Source organism: Ovis aries, chromosome 26 (assembly GCF_016772045.2).
Source record: "Ovis aries strain OAR_USU_Benz2616 breed Rambouillet chromosome 26, ARS-UI_Ramb_v3.0, whole genome shotgun sequence".
Lineage (NCBI taxonomy): Eukaryota > Metazoa > Chordata > Mammalia > Artiodactyla > Bovidae > Ovis > Ovis aries.
In genome coordinates this window covers 6,450,135-6,461,911 of record NC_056079.1, presented here as the reverse complement: position 1 = coordinate 6,461,911, position 11,777 = coordinate 6,450,135, and the positions used below count along the sequence as shown (strand labels likewise).

Below are 11,777 nucleotides of genomic sequence, written 5' to 3'. Positions count from 1 at the left end.
TTCTCTGAATGACATGCTTACCCCTCTTATTTTCACTTATCAACTTTAAACACCATCTGTTGTCTCCTAAGCCACAAGGACTTAGCTGATACTACCCACTCCCCTAACCACTGGACCACCAGGGAATTCCCCCACGTTTTTATACTGCTTGACTTGTATGTGTGCTTGTGACTGATCCAAGTGGAATGTGGACTTGCTCTTGCCAGATGAAGGAGAGGACAGCGTGTGTATCATCAAGAGTTGTCAGAAATTTATTGGCAAAAGGGGAAGGCAACCTGAGGGGAAGGCAACCCTCTCTCTCCCATCGTGGGTGTCTACAGGCCTCGTGGTGCAGAAATGACAAAAGGCAGGGGCAGTGGTCCTGGAGAATGCTTCTGTAAGTGATGTGTAAGTAGATCATGTGATTGTGCTGGAGTTAGAAATGGTCCTCCAGGAACCAGCTATTAGGCCTCCTGACTCGGGATAGTTTTACGGTCCTAATGAAAGTTCTCAAATGCTAAGGTTAACCAACCCACAGCCCACTGTCCCGGCCCAGGGAGGAGCAGGGGCAGCAGTTCTGGGCTCAGCAGATGGACAGGCTGCTGAGATCGCTGGGTCTGGGATGAGCTTCTGCTACGAATGAGGGGGGCCTGAGGCTGGGTCATCACGTGCTCTCGGTCTCACCTGGACCCCCTGCATCGCTCACCTGTAGATCTGGTGATAAATCAAAGTGGAGGTAGCACGGCTCACGGCCTCGTCAGCATCCCCCAGTCCCGTACTCGGTGGGCTTTGCTGCCTAGCCTGTCTGCCCTTTCAAACTTCAGACTTTCTCAATATCTTCCCAAAGGAGACACAAGACTCATTCTGGTCTCAAGGACGTATGCCTCACAAAATCCTTTTATTAAAACAATGGTTACAAAGACTTCACATGGCTCCCGAGTCCCCTCTGCCATCGCTCCCAGCTCAGAGTCAACGGATGCAGCACTTGGCTTTGCCCTTGTAGCAGGTGCCTTCAATCCTGTTGTAGAGGGGGCAGGGCGATAGGTTGCAGGTCCCCCCTTTCCTGGCACATATGTAGCTGTCAGACCGCTGGCCGAGAGCCGTAAGCTGGCCGGCACCTGAGACAAGGGAAAAGCAACCGTGTCAGACTCCTGGCCTGCGGCCACAGGGATTTCAGGGGAAAGCAGGACAGACAGCCCTTTGCAAAGCACATCACAGGGGTTTCCCTTGCAAGAGCTTCACACCAAGCTGACCTGTGGAGCTGCTCGTGAAACACGGCACCTGAAGAGCCCCCTCAAAGCTGGTGGGTTGGTGTCTCCACCCTTAGCGAGCCCTCATTTTTGGCATTATCTTTGAAGCTTCAGTGCATTATAGGGCCCAAAGGGAATAGCAACATATCTCATCAGAGTGCTCTGGTTGCGTTCCTTATTCTAGAGTGAGGGTGTGATTTTTAGCAAAGCACTCTAACATTCTGAACCCCAGTTCTCAAAACTAAGGAGACTAGGTTATGCGATCTCATTCGTTTTCAAGATTCTGAGGCTGGTCATCTTTCTTTTGTTGGGGAAATAGCACTTTTATGGTTACTTTTTTTTAATTTAAACTTTTGATTTTATATTGGAGTATAGCTGATTAACAATGTTGTGATAATTTCAGTTCAGTTCAGTTCAGTCGCTCAGTTGTGTCTGACTCTTTGCGACCCCATGAATCCCAGCACCCCAGGCCTCCCTGTCCATCACCAACTCCCGGAGTTCACTCAGACTCAAGTCCATCGAGTCGGTGATGCCATCCATCTGTCGTCTGTGTTCTCATCCTCTGTCGTCCCCTTCTCCTCCTGCCCCCAGTCTTTCCCAGCATCAGAGTCTTTTCCAACGAGTCAACTCTTCGAATGAGGTGGCCAAAGTACTGGAGTTTCAGCTTTAGCATCATTCCTTCCAAAAGAAATCCCAGGGCTGATATCCTTCAGAATGGACTGGTTGGATCTCCTTGCAGTCCAAGGGACTCTCAAGAGTCTTCTCCAACACTGGACAGCAAAGGGACACACTTTTGGATATACATGTATCCATTCTCCCCCAAATGCTCCTCCCATTCAGGCTGGCGAGTAACATTAGGCAGAGTTCCATGTGCTATACAATACATCCTTGTTGGACGTATAGCATTTATATATACCATTTTATATATAGCAGTGTGTACATATCCATCCCATTATGGCTGCATTTAATTCTCCAAGAAATGTATCACTTTTTCTTAACTAACTGACAGAGGAATTGAGATTAAATGTTCTCATTATCTAATCAGCCAATGGTTATATTATGTTAAAAGATGCAGAAAAATATTGGAAAAAATTCAACATTGATTCATGATTTTAAAAAAGAAAGAACTCCTACCAAATAAGGAACTGGAGGAAACTTCCTTAACCTGATACAGAGTGCTTACAGAAGCCTGCAGCACAGTGTACACTTAATGGTCGAGCACTGGAAACATCCCACGAGACTGGCAATCAGACGAGCATTGCTGCCGTTTCATTATCACCCCGCACTGTGCCTGAGGTGCTAGCCAGGGGAATGAGACAAGGAAGAAAGAGACAAAAGGTACAAGCGTTGCACAGAAGACATAAAACTGTCTCTATTTGCAGATATTATGATTAGACGTAGGCAGTCTAAAAGGAATTAACGGGAAAGCTTAGCAAATTTGCTGTCCATGAGATCACTATACAAAATGAAAAAAAATTATTTTAATTCTGCAATCAACAGGAAAAAAAAGAAACAAAAATACCTTATAGAAGAGCATAAAACATGCCTGGTTACAAATCTAAAAAATAATGTGCAATATCTCTATCTGTAAAGAATATAGTAAACTTTTTTTTGTAATTTAAAGAGGCCCTAAATAAGTAGAAATGCTATGCTTAAGCACTGGAGGATTAATTATTTTTAAAATGTTAATTTTCCCCCAATTAAGCTGCAGTGCTAGCCCAAAGCCATGAAAATCCCAGGAGATTCTTTCAGCGACACTTGATGAGCTGATTTTAAAATTTTTGTGGCAATTCAAAGGACCAAGAATAGCTAAGGCAGTCTTAGCAAAGAAGGCAGGAGAACTTGCTTTACTGGATTTTGAGACTAATTATAGAGCCACTGTAATTAGACCAGATGGTGAGGATACAAACCTACCAGTGGACTAGGGCAGACAAATACACAAATAGAATAGCGGGAGACGCCCGAGGAGGTCCCTGCAGATACTGAGAGTTGAACAACAGTCGCTCAGCATAAGAGGGGAGGAAATGGTCTCCTCCGTGCTTGGTTCTGGAACAATTAAATATTCATAATGGAAAAAATAAACCTTTTACCGTTAGTCACACCACACCTGCACATTAAAAATCACTGCCAGATGGTTATAAACCTAGGTGTAAAAGGAAAATCAATAAGCCCTCAGAAGACACACTGAACACTCTTCATGCCTTTGGGCTAGAAGAAGATTTCTTAAGGCATCAAAGTACTAACCCTAAAGGAAAAAGTATGACACGCTTAACCACCTTAAAATAACGTGGAAAATTCAGAGAGTGAAAAACTAAGGCACAGGGTGAGGGAAGATATTTGCCATGCTTACAACTGACACAGCTGCTATGTAGAATATATAAAAAACTGCTTCAGATTACAGGGCCTCTCCTCCAACCAGCCTCCACACCCAGGAGACCAATCACTTACAGGAGCCATGTCTGGGGCACCCCTGGTGGTCCAGTGGTTAAGAATCTGCATTGCAATGCAAGGGACATGGGTTTGATCCCCGGCCCAGGAAGACCCCACATGCCTCAGAGCAGCTGAGCCCCAAAGCCACACTCCTGAGCCTGTGCTCTGGAGCGTGGGATCCGCAGCTACCGAAGCCCACATTCCAGAAAGCCCGGGCTCATCCCCCACAGGAGAAGCCACCACAGCGAGAAGCCTGCACACGCAGCAACGAGCAGCCGCGCCGCAGAACTAGAGAAGGTCCTCACATCAGCGAAGACCCAGCACAGCCAAAATGAACAAGTAGATCCTCACCAAGAAGAAGAAGCCATGTTTGATTCTGTGACTCTCTGGTTTGAAAGCTTCTGGGGCCCACCTGAACACAGATGGGGTCTCCTGCTGCCTCAGGCCTGACTGACCTGTGCTTCCCTACATCCCTGACCCCTCTCCTGACCCCTCACCCTGGTCCCAGGACGCTTTGTGCAGTGTTGGAGCTGATGGCCTGGGTTTGAGTCCCTGCTCTGTCTGTTACCAGTCATGTGACTTTAGCCAAGTTATTAAGCCACAGAATGGGGGTGATGATTCTTCCTCCCCACAGCGGAGCTGGGAGGACTGGAGTGAGAGTGAGAGCTCTGTTTGTTGTTGTTGTTTTAATTTATCTGGACGTCTGGGCTTTCAAGGGGATCCCCTGGTTGCTTAGATGGTAAAGAGTCTGCCTGCAATGTAGGAGACTAGGCTTCCCCCTGGGTGGGGGAAGATCCCCTGGAGAAGGAAATGGCACCCTACTCCAGTATTCTTGCCTGGGAAATCCTATGGATGGAGGAGCCTGGCAGGCTACAGTCCATGGGGTCACAAAGAGTTGGACACGACTGAGCAGCTCGCCTACCTACTGGGCTTTCATACCAGCTCTCCTTCCCATGTGGCTTGTCCTTCCCCTCTCTCATTTGATAGAGGCCGAGTGAAGAGACAAAATCGGTGATGAAATAGTTAATCCCACTAGGGGGTTGCAAGTAGAAAAATATGGGAGACCCCTGTAAGTTAATGATCACTGGAGAGAGCAGGTTTGCTTAACCGCAAAACCCAGCAGGCTTGCTTAGCAACAAAACCGTGCAACAGAGTCACGAGGCAAGCCTCAAGGCAGCAAAACAATGATGGCAGGGACCCACAGCCTGCCCAGTGAGCTCAGCAAGTCAGTGAGCTCAGGACATGCTCTCTGCACACATGATAAAGCTAATTTGTGGACCTAGCTTGAGCAGGAAGGGACGAGAAAACGCCCCTGCTCAACCTGGAGGAGGAGCAATGTTGGAAGCATGATGTCCACCTAAGAAAGTCGAAGAAGTTCTCCCCCCCCCTCACTTTTCCATTGTTTATAAAAGAAGCCAGTAAGGTTTTGAGGTGCAGCACCCCATTGCCTGCCCACTTTCATACCTCACAAATGTCGTATCCTAATAAATCACTTCTTCACTTTGCCTCTCATTGAATTCTTTTCTGGGCTGAGATATAAAGAACTTTAGTACCAGAGCTCTTCAGAAACACCCCCGGCCAAAAATGACAGTTTCACTTTCACTGGTTTAGTTAAGTTGGGGCTGAAAATCCAGATTCCCACCTCAGCCAGGCAGATAACACAGCTCTGTGAAATGGGCTGAGGGAGGCAGTAGGGACTGCTGGGGTCTGCGGCGTCCTGAGGGGCGCATCCTGTGTGGCGGCAGCGGCACTCTTTAGCGCAGCTCACTGTTGCCAGGCAGGAATCTGCCACATGTGCTGCGTCCTTAAGAGAAGAGAACACGTACACACTGCTGTATTTGATGTGGATAACCAAAAGGGCTTCCCTGATGGCTCAGCACGTAAAGGATCTGCCTGCAATACAGGAGGCACAGGAAACCTGGGTTCAACCCCTGGGTCAAGATCCCCTGGAGGGGAGCATGGCAACCCACTCCAGTATTCTTGCCTGGAGAATCCCATGGACAGAGGAGCCTGGCGGGCTACACTCCATGGAGTCGCAGAGACAGACTTTGACAGAAGCCACTGAGAACGCAACCAAAAGGACCTACCGAATAGCACAGGGAACTCTGCTCAATATTATGTAACAAGCTAAACTGGAAAAGATTTTGAAAAAAGAGTAGATACACGTATATGTACAACTGAATTATGTTGCTGTACCCTTGAACATGACACATTTTTAATCAAGTATACTCCAATATAAAATTAAACATTAAATAAAATTTTTAAACTTTTTAAAGAAGTTAAAAATCTGATTTTTGTGTGTGACATATCCCGAGTTTTAATTGGGAGAGAGTTAAATATTATTTTGAAAATTCCATGAACTCAAAAATGACTTTCATCATTCCCTCACTTCTCAGCTTCCTCAGCAAAGCCTTTCCGGCCCCTCGAGACCCCGTCCGCTCTCATCGTCATGTGTTCCCCTGGCACTGTGCCCTTAACAGCATTTCACAGCACAGCTCTCTTTAGCTAAGCAATTCTGTTGGCTTGTGCTCTGCTTCTCAAATGTGCGGCCACGGATTCCGGGGCTGCTCCCCGACGCAGCCCCTCATCCTGGGCAATGCCTGCCTGCAGCAGCTCTTCGCTGGATACTCCTTGAACAGCGAGGACACAGCCTCAGCCTTTCTCAGCACCTCTGCTGGGCTCCCGTCCAGCTTCTGCAGGGACCTGGGTGGCCTTGCCACTGTGACATTATTCCATGTTCACACAAAGACCATCTGTGTAAGCTAACAGTGGGCGACACAGGCCTTTTTCTCTGACCGGGAGGAAAACTGCTCAACACCAAGTCTTAGGATCTCCTACAGTGACCACAAAGCGCTGGTTCCCCGGGACCTCACGGGCTTCGACTCCCCACCTGTGAAATGACCCGGTCTGAGGGCTCTTCCAGAAAAGGAGTGAACTGACCCTGTTGGGGTTCAGGGTGGCTGAGCAGTGCCGCCTCCCTCCCTGCACTAGCCCCAGGCCTCCAGCGTCGGGACAGCCTGCTGGCAGGGTGGGTATTGCAGGGGCGGCTGCTGCAGCTGCAACAACCAGCACACAGCAACGAGGACGCAACCACAAGGAGCGGAAGCAACCCAGCTGGCGCCTGTGCGCAGGGAACCTCGACCCTGGGAACAGGCTGGGGACCCCGGTGTGTTCTGATGCAGGAAACACCTGGGCTCTTCCTCCCCTCCAGACGTTTCTACATTCCCCAGAAAAAATGGTGTCGCGCTTGCCTTCCCTGCAGTCCCTTTCCAGGTGTGAGCATCTCAGGGCTCAGAGAGTGTGCTCAACCTGCAGGGACCCTGCAGCTCAGGCACCCCCTAGCTCCAGCCCAGAGGTGGGGAGGACCCCACTCCGCCCCTTCTAGAAGAGGAGTTGGGCTCAGTGAGCAGTCCTGAGGGGCCCCATCCTGAGGCCCTCTTTACTGCTGCTTCTGTGCAGACAGGGCTTGCCTGTCGTCCAAGGGCAGTATCTAAGCCAGTCCAGTTTACGCTGGGCCCTCCATCATATCAGCTGCCATTTCTGTAAGAAGTGATTAGTAAGTTCAGTTCCTCCTGCGTGCCCCCGGGAACACTCTTTTTCGAGGCTTTGGATGAGATGCTTGTAATCCTACTTAGATGTCACAGACTGAAAACAACTCTTCATGTTAATATAGTGGCTTTCAAACATTCTGAGTGTGAACTGAGCTGTGGTAAGAGGCTTTGCACGGCTGCTCATGAACACACGTGCTGTGAGATGAGTACGATAACAGCAGGACGCTGCTTGGATTTCTCTGCCTCCCTTAAGGGTCCCGACTGGAAACATTAAAGCTCTGCATTGGAATACTTCGGAACCCAGCTGTCCGAGGGGAGCCCTGAGGAACCCCTGGAGTAAATGAGGCCCAAATGCACAACGACATGCTGCCCTGGAGGAAAGCACAGCAGGGCTTGCAGAGAATTCCGGAGCCTAACGCTCTTAGAGCCCTCTGCCGCAGCCCACTCACTCTGCCAACGAGGAAACTAAAAGCCAGAAGAGGTGACTTGCTGGGGATGACCTGGGAGTGAGTGGCGGGGCTGGGATAAACTGTGTTCTTGACTCTTCTGGCAGGCAGGGGCTCGCCTTCTCTTACACCAGGGGCATTGCTGCTTTGACCCCGAGGAACTGGCATCCCCTGGCCTGACACAGAGCTCCCTTGTGGTGCACTGGGGAATGGGCCACCCTGGAGGATGTGAGCGGATTTCCCAAGGAAGGTGGATCCCTGAGTGCCTGCACACGGGTGAGTCAAAGACTCTGGCGGAACTGGTCTTGTGGGCAGGGCAGGTGGCACCTGCTTGCAGGAGAACAGCTGGGAGGACCCGCCCCGGGCCCTGGCGAGAGACGGGGTGCACCTCTGGGCTGGCTGGGACGCTGCGCCTCTCGGGGGTAAGGGGGCATCTTGCAGATGGGGGTAGGGGTCCCCTTCACAGAGGATACTTTCTGGATGCCCAAGACAGAGACAGGGCTGGGGGTGTGGGGGCTGCCTGCCACCTGACATCCCCGCCAAGGGCAGAGGGAAGGGAGCCCTGAGGGAGAGATGAGAGAGAGACTGGAGTCCGGCCCTCCTGCCGCTCAGCTGCCCTCAGGCTCCTGGGAGAACTAGCCCGGGGAGGCTCTAGGCAGGCGGGTGCACTCCTCGCACTCGGGATGGCCTGGACCCCTCGGTCGGACCGCCCCGCGCCATCTGCCCCCGACAGGCCGCTCTGCCCCGGAGAGGCCTTCCTGCTGCCCCGGGCTCAGGTTGCAGAGGCGGCCAACCTCAGACGCAGCCCCGAGTTCCAGCCCCAGGCGCTGCAGGGTCCCAGCTCACCTGGGCCCAGCTGGGAGAGGAGCAGGCTGAGGGCCAGCAGCAGCAGGCGGAGGACCCTCATGGTGGCGGCAGGTGGCCGGAGCCCCAAGGAGGGAGGCTCAGGGGAGGCCGGGCTCCAGAGGCTCCAGAGGCGGCAGGGTCACCGCCTTTATGGGCTGGAGGATTGCACAACCGCACACACCGACGTGAAGGGCGGCGTCCAACGCCAGGGAGAGATTCTAATAAACAACCTTTCATGTCAAGCCCTGAGTCGTCGGGGAGTCACGTGGACGCCCGTCTCCCTCAGGCTGTAGCTAGATTCGGTGCTGGGCCTGCAGGCCTGGAGGCGGCTCCTCCCCTCTGCTCTGTCCTAGGTCCCCCGCGGAGCCGCTCAGATGGAGTTCCTGGGACGGGAGTGCAGGCTGGAACCCCTCCCGCCAGAGGCTCGGGGAGCCGGAGAGGTGGCCCAGGGTCCACTTTAGCTGAGTTGCGCTCTCCACGCGGTGCCCCGGACTTCACCCTTGTCCCTCACAAAAGCCGGGCTGTTGCCTTTCCTCCAACCGTTAGGAATGGAATTTTCTTCTGGCCCAAGGTTGACTAATACTAGTCTTTCTAGTTTCTGGCTGGTGTTGCTTTTTTTAAATCAAAATATCTCTCAAATCTTTTATAATCTATGAGCTTCTTCTGTCAATTAAACTTTTTTTTTTTTTTGGTCAAGACAAATTTTTTGGAGCAGTTTTAAGTGCACAGGAAATTTAGGGGAAGGGACAGACGGTTCATCGTATTCAAACATTTACCCTTTCACTCACTGATGCAAGTGTGCATGTTTGGTTCCTGTTGTGCGCTGGGTGATGGTTGGGGTCTTGGGGTGCAGTGAGGAAACAAGATTTATGTTGGTTTCCTGCAAAAGTCTAGCTGAGGAGATGGAAGAGCAGACAGGCCGTTGCCATGGCACTGGATAGGTGCTCTGATTGGCAGCAAGCGAGGGACCAAGGCTGCGATCTGAGGGAGTGTGTGTGTTTGGCTTTGCTTCCTCCTTAGGCAATAGGGAGATCTCGGAATCTTTCAGTCAGGAGAAATACACAAGCCAGTTGCTATTTTAGAAACCACCTCAGGGAAGTGTGTGTGGAGAAAGGCAAGACTGGACTTGGGGGGCCAAGGGAGGAGCTGGTGGAGCAATGAGGGTCTTAACTAAGGTTGTGAAGGGGGAAGAAAGGAGACATGGATTCAAGGGATGTTAAGAAGGAAAAGTGCCCCCAGACACGGGAGACAGATTGAGCTAGATTCCTGGCTCCATCTAAGTAAAAGGTGATGCCCCGGACCAAGGTATCATCACCAGGAGGAGGAGGTGATTCCAGGAAATGGTGGTGAGTTGCATAAACATTTCCGCGGAAGGAGTGTCTCGGTTTGGGTTTCAGAGAGATGCAGAATGTAAGCCCAGAATGTAACTGAAGGTGGAGAGCTGGGAGAGTAAAGAGTGGGGGAGGCGACTGGGTGAGAAGGAAGCGGACTTGTGCCTCCAGCCCGCGGTTCCCTTCCTGGTCAGCGGCAGGGCTCCAGGCTCCCACTTTCTCTGTGGAGCCACCGGGCCTGGCACCGCGGCCGGGACAACCTCTTGGCTGGAGCTGTCCCATCTGTGAACCGGGGAGATTCAGACAGAGCCCATCATGCCAGCACAGCTGGCGTTTGGGGTGTTTACACGGATCAGGGGAGGGACTGGGGTGCACCTGTGTGCGGCGCTCCTGAGAGTAAGAACAGCCACTTTCACTGACAGCCCACGGGCCCCAGGCCAGCCCACAGGCCCTGGGCGCCTACTGAGCGTGGAGCGCTCTGCAGCAGAGACGGAGTGGACTGCATTTCAATGATATTCATGACATAACCACCACGTGCTGAGCGCCGCAGCAGTGAAGAAGGCGCCCTGCTCCTGGGGGGCTGGCGGCACCTGTGGGTGAGCCTCTCTCTTGTTTCCCAGCCAGCTGCTCTGAGAAGTCATCCCTGACCTCTCCTCTTCCTAAAAGTGGCTGTTACTTCTGGGCTGCCCCTTTTACAGCCTCCTTCCTGTCGAGTTCTTGGCATGCTGGCTGCTTCCCCCGACATCAGTGAGGTCTGGCGCATGGAGACTGCATGGAGACCCCCATCATCTCCCCTCCCAGGAGGGTCTGGTGTCGGTATAGATGACCAGTTGCTGGAGGAAATGAATGAAATGAGTGCTGCCATGGACTGAATGGTGTCCCCCAGTTGCCCATGTTGAAGCCCTGTGTTTGGAGGTGGGGCCTTTAAGGAGGTAATTAAGGCTGAAAGAAGTCACGCGGCCCCATCCCTGTAGTCTTATAAGCAGAGGAAGAGCTTCATTGCTCTCTTTGCCACACACGAACACACGGTGAGAAAGTTGCCTCCAGAACCACGAGACGAGAGCTTCTGCCCTTCAAGCTCCCATCCTGTGTGTTTTGTTACAGCAGCCATCCTGACTAATACATGTGTCTGCACCTTGGTTAACTCTCCGTCTCCTAGGACCCCAGAACTCCCTGGATTCCACTCCTGAGAGCTCCCCAAACTCTTGGCACCCCAGCGATGGCCCTTCTCTAGATGCCACAGCCCATGTTTGTCAAAGGATTTCAATCTGAAATGGAACCGGAAGATATAAAATGGAAAATCTCATGCACATGCCCTCAGAAAAATAAAACTTCAGGACTAGAAACAGAGTTTCTGTAAATGCCTGGTTTACAGAAAAGTGATAATATTACAGTTTTCTTAAATGAGAGGGCCTTGGTCATAGGTTGCCTCATATCAGCCTTGGAAGGTTTGCTTATGGTTCCAGAGGTGAGAAAAAGAAACGGCCTGGGTTAGGCTCATCTGAGCTTTGTTTGCCTGCCTGGGCTGGTTTTGTCTGCTCAAGAACTTTCAGGCCTGGTCTCTGCACTTCTTTCAATTGATTTTTATTTTAATAGACTAACTGGACTTTCCCTTCTTTACATTTCCTGGCCATAAACATGGCCTACCCCACACCTTTTACTGACCTACTTACGGCTTCTACAGTTTGTGTGCCCTGATGCTATTATGGCTGTTCCTGAATAAACTCATCTTTTCGACAATTTTGAGCTCGCCTTGGTTTACCTCTTCACGTGGTCCACGGTAGCTATTTCCACTCCGCCCTGCTGTGTCTGAAAACAGACTCAAGGCCTTGTTTATAGTTTGGGGCTGCGTTAGGAGGGCCTGCATCCCTCACTGCATTCCAAGGGGCAGCGATCTTTAACACTCTGCTTGAGAAAGCTCGGGTCAGGGTCTATTCAGGGAGA

At 51.3% G+C, this 11,777-nt stretch overlaps 2 long non-coding RNA genes across 4 annotated transcripts; one reads left to right on the top strand and one right to left on the bottom strand.

The window, feature by feature from the left end:
* Positions 1–841: 841 nt before the first annotated feature.
* Positions 842–8,654, bottom strand: LOC121818085 (uncharacterized). The gene is made up of 2 exons (XR_006058192.1): positions 8,503–8,654; positions 842–1,097 (listed from the first exon to the last, which is right to left on the bottom strand). It is a non-coding gene; the product is annotated as an uncharacterized LOC121818085 (long non-coding RNA).
* On the top strand, positions 7,399–11,573 carry LOC121818086 (uncharacterized). Of its 3 annotated transcripts, none has more exons than XR_009598681.1 (2): positions 7,399–7,932; positions 10,256–11,573. It is a non-coding gene; the product is annotated as an uncharacterized LOC121818086 (long non-coding RNA). The 3 variants fall into 3 exon arrangements; XR_009598680.1 differs by lacking the exon at positions 7,399–7,932 and adding an exon at positions 8,029–8,078; XR_009598682.1 differs by lacking the exon at positions 7,399–7,932 and adding an exon at positions 8,029–9,848.
* Positions 11,574–11,777: the final 204 nt, after the last annotated feature.